Below are 5,027 nucleotides of genomic sequence, written 5' to 3' on the forward strand. Positions count from 1 at the left end.
TGTAAATCACAGCTCTCACAGTGCAGTGCAGACGATACTCAAATATTTCACGCTCTCGTTTCGATGCTTTCCTCATTATCGTGTTGTGTCATTTCACGAGGTAGCTCTTGTACAACACATACTATAGTACCGGTAGTGATCTAACGCTTGACTGGCCCAGCTGTCTTGCGTGCATTCTTGGAATGGTTATTCTATCACGCAATTACATTGGTTCACTACAAGTTGTAGTCTACAACTACGCAGACGATCCACGGGGGTTCCAGTTCTTTGCATTTGTATCGCGTAGCCACGTACCTCGTAGGATATACTACAGTATACTAGGTCTCTGACGACTTTGGTCAAACCATTTGATCACGTGAAAAAAAGCCTCGACAAGTATTATTTGACAGGCCACTAGCACACCACGAAGCCCAATCTTTTATTTAAAGTGTTCATATTGACCTTGGTGGCCTCTACATCGCTACAGCCACCTTTTCTATCCGATATTCCAACTTGGATCGATTTCCATTGGTTTATTCTCACAGTCCCCATACTTGGCCCTCTACTCCATCTCTTTGTAGGCCCTATATCCATTCATTACGTACTAGTAGTAGTGTGATGAATGCGCTGCTTCTTACCCGTCGTGGTGTGCTTAAAGGCCTGTCAAATGTTTGCCAAGGTTTATTTTCTACGTGACCAAGTAGCGTGACCACAGTCCTCAGAGACCTAATATAATGATTATGAGGCCTCAATCGTGGGAAATGGACCATATTTCCCATACCGTCCCACACCTAAGATCTTCATTCTAGTGGGAAGATTTTGAGGGGTGCCTACTAAACTTAGAAGTTCGGTTCTCGATTCTTACCTATGCATTGGAATTTTGATTTTTTTTCTTCATAAGAAGTCCATTCTGAGCTCCCTCGCGCCCTGCTTGGATGTCAATAATTTTAGGGCCCCTTGTTAGCCAGGGTATCACTTCATGCACGGTCATTTACAGCTCCCGACCGGAACCCTGAGGTCTAATAGCACTTTAGTGGCCTGGAAGTTTTGTTTATCGAGTGCGGAATCGATATCGCGAACGGGATACGAAAGTGATGAAGAAGCGTGCAGTATTTTAATTGCTGTACGAAGTAATCCGAATCCGTCCATTCGATGCTCTGGAGTAGATACCAGCGTCTGACTAGGGAAGAGAAACGTCTATTCTTCAGGTACTCGAATCATGGCAACACACTATTAACGCATCTGGGCAAGTGATTATATCGAAGAAAAACCATTGTTAAAAACATCATCGGCACCATGCTTGAACCCGACGGCTGCAACGGTCGACTTCGCTCCATGAAGCTCTTTCCGTCTTCATACGTGGTAGTAAAATTACAGAGTGGGCTTGTATATTCAAGTGTCTAGTGGCTTGGTCACAAGTGGGTCCGTCGTTCTACAACAGTTTGTGGAATGTTGGCTAATATACGGTGTATCCAAACACAACAACAGTTGAGACAGGTTTTCAATTATCAGTTGGGAACGGAATGAATACTGGCAACCACTGATACATTTTTCCTTTGAGAGCGTTCTACACGCTATACTCGTTGATACGATCTCGCAGATTTCTACAGAGCATAATCTGTAGTCTGTAGTCGAAGTAAACACTTCAATACATATACTAAATTCACTGGATTTATAAGCAACATGTGGTGGACATTACATGTACAATAACACGAGCTCATAAACCTTGATCCTCGAATGATTTACAATAAAGTGGCCAGAATTGCACTTTTGAAAGTGCGATTCTGGCACAGATGCTGCATTGCGTTCAACATCGCGTGTAGCTGTACAATCAAACAGAATGAATTCACTAGCGCAAACACAAGGCACTCTTGCTGGTATAGCATCGTGGCCGTTTCGATAAATATTAAGTGCAGGTGGACTTTAGACACCTAATAACTAATAGTTAGGGTCTTGTATTTTTTTTCGCACACATTTAGGATGACGGGTTGCCATTGTAGCGCCTTTAAACTGTCGACAAAATATCTGCATGCACAATAGTTCTCGGCTAAATTCAAGTGTATCGATATACCAGGAGTCATCCTTGTGCTGGGTAACACTAAGTAGTCATCCAATTTCGCGTTACATTTGGTCATCTCTTTTGCACTATTTATATATTAATGTTAGTCTGTTCTCACAATATATTCCAATCAGAGTTAATACACCGTACATTATGCGCTAATAAACACAAGAGAAGCATATTTACATAATAACGACACACACTGCAATTCATATCGAGGATTAATAGCTACAAGCAAAAACCTGGGATTGAGGCTGTTCAGATAACAGTAAAAGTATCTCGAATTATCGCCTTAACTAATAGAAATTAGCCTGCAAAATAAACGAGGTTTTATTGTTCTTAAGCTGATATACGGTAAATGATAATTCGAATCGTACTTTTTCGGCCAATAATGTAAGACCAGTATTTTAAAACCAGGAAATAAACCATGTTCAACTAAGTATTAGAGATGCTCTAGGGCACCACAGAGAAGATGGTGAATGCCACTTTCAATCACATCTGCATCGCATGCAACGATAACGCCGTCGTGCTTGGGTTTAGCCCTCGTCGTTTTTGGCCACAGTCTCTTCTACAATGGGCCATATAGCAATTTTGCCATCAAAACGGCCTTTTCGATGGCTGTCGTAGCGAGGTCTCACTACTGGTGCCAGGAACATCACCTTACCTATGTACCTCTTGTTTTGCGAGGACGTGTATGGTGCTTCTTTGTGTGTTTGCTGTTAGGTAGAATGTATTGCTAGCCTTGTACATGTTGAGGCATTTTTCATCTACATGAACAGTATCATATATGTGATGCACACGGTGCAATCTTCCTCCTTCAATAGTAATATGTCATGGAAACAATTATTATCATTAATATATAAATTAGCATTGATATTATACCTATTGGGCGCTCAAATATGTTCCAACGCGTAGGCCAGCCGCTTTCTCTTGTGCTCAGCTGGAAGCGTCGGCTTGACGCGGACGATCACTCGCTTTGCAAACTGCTTGCTTATGTAATTGAGAGGTGTAGTGTTCGGAATGTAAGCGGAATGAGCTAGGACTCGCAGTGTCTGACGGCGATGAAGTGGAGTGGCAGATACTCGAGCAACCGGTCTGGCAATCCGAGCGGTGTCGACTTGAGTTGGTGGTCGGCCTTTTTTTTGCCGTTGGTGGGCCTTTTAATCACTCCTTAAAAATTTGGACGCCTGATTACGGCAGCACCCAAACCGTTTGGCGGTAACTGACGCTGCACACGCTTGATACGACAGCAAACGGACAGCTCTGCAAGATACAGCGCGGAAGCCTGCCTTGTTCCCTCTGTGGTGTCAGGAGTTCCTGGGGCTCGCACCCATTTGAAGACTGACTGGCTTTTAAGGGTTGTAAAGCTGCCAATTAGGGTGAGCACATCCTAAGTACTATCACTGGTTTTGCTCAATAGAAATTCTGCAAGGTTTTTCCTGAAAAACCTGACAGTTTATTTTTTTAAGGACCGGAGAAGTACATCGCTCAATAGTTGATACTAGGAACAAGGGTTGCTCGTGAGAACAATCTCTCCACTTCGCTCGATGTAGAGTGAAACCGGCGGAGGTCAACGTAGCGAGATCATGGTTGCATGTTACTTTTCCAAAGAACACGTTCGGCATAGGAGATTTTCGCATCGTCAAACATATTGTTGTTGGTCGAAGAATCTTCTTATCAATTCAGGGCATCAACTTCGGCAGTCTTTAACTCTTCCTACTTTGCCGACAGGCGTTGAACGACCCCAGACTCATAATGAGGCGACTGCACCACTTTGGACTCAACTACGTATAGGTTACAGGGAAATCACTCATGAAAGCACCTAACAAAATCAAGCAACGATGCTTCGAACTTCCGGCGTTTCCAGCCTGTAGACAGTTGTTGACGCTTTTCAGGTTCTTCATCCAGCCAAATATGCTTTTCGACTTGGTTTCCTCTCTGGGTATTAGCAGTACATCTAGCAGCTTGCAATCAGTAGGTCCACGATATCAAAATAGCGAGTCATCATTTCGTGTGTAGTGCTTCATCGTGTAGTATTGTTCTCCACAGGCATTACAGCCCCTGCTTGAGGTAGTACGTTCCTTTTTTTATTGTGCTGAGCCTTAATATTAGGTATGTACTTTTGGATAACCTGCTAGTTTGTGCCAGGTTCCAGAAGCCATTGCACAGCTAGTTGCAGCCGGTGGCTGGCGCAAACAATCGTAGGTACACGGGTTTTGGATGCAAGGGTTCCATTGAGAGCTGCATGATCGCAGGCATAGATGACGATCTGAGCAGCACTTAGATTGGAGACATCCGTAGCATAGTTTACCAAGTTGATAAGCGAGTCTACTTCCATTTTAAACTCTTCATAAGAAGGAGAAAACACCAGCAATAGCTTATCGCCAACACTGCCATCAGTCAAGGACGGGGTAATAGCGACGATGACTGCAATATGAGGCACAACTTCTGTTCATGCGTAAGTTGTGAATCAAAATGACTTTCCAGAAAGTTGCTGTCGGGTATGGGCTTAAACAGCAGGGTCGGTTGCGTTAGGGTAGATCATTTGGTGGGCTCGGCTCATCGGATTGAGGTGACTACTTGCAAAAACGCCGCTCATGGTGCTCCATCACAATCCAGTCCACCCCGTAGAAGGCGTCCACAATGGTTGGGTCCACTGTGACTCGAATGAAATTGTCAAGTGTGTTCGCCAAGCAAGGGGTAGTACACGTCTAAGAACACGCCAGTATGATGGCGATTAAGGTGGTCGAGAGCATAAGTCTATCCACCGTTTCGAGGCTTGGCGCGGCTTCGTTCGCGCATCCGGTAGTGATAGCGGTCATTACGAACTTCATATATCACACTTGGTACAGTTGACGTGGCATAGGGTGGGGCACGAGGGGGGGGGCTCCATCTAATTGGGATTACCGAAGTAAAAGGGCTGGTGTGGTAAGAACTTGCGGAGTGAGACCCAAACTAACCCTTTGTTGCTGTTTGTCCAGTAGTCTGG

The sequence above is a fragment of the Phytophthora parasitica genome (genome assembly GCF_000247585.1).
Source record: "Phytophthora parasitica INRA-310 unplaced genomic scaffold supercont2.15, whole genome shotgun sequence".
Classification (NCBI taxonomy): Eukaryota; Oomycota; class Peronosporomycetes; order Peronosporales; family Peronosporaceae; genus Phytophthora; species Phytophthora nicotianae.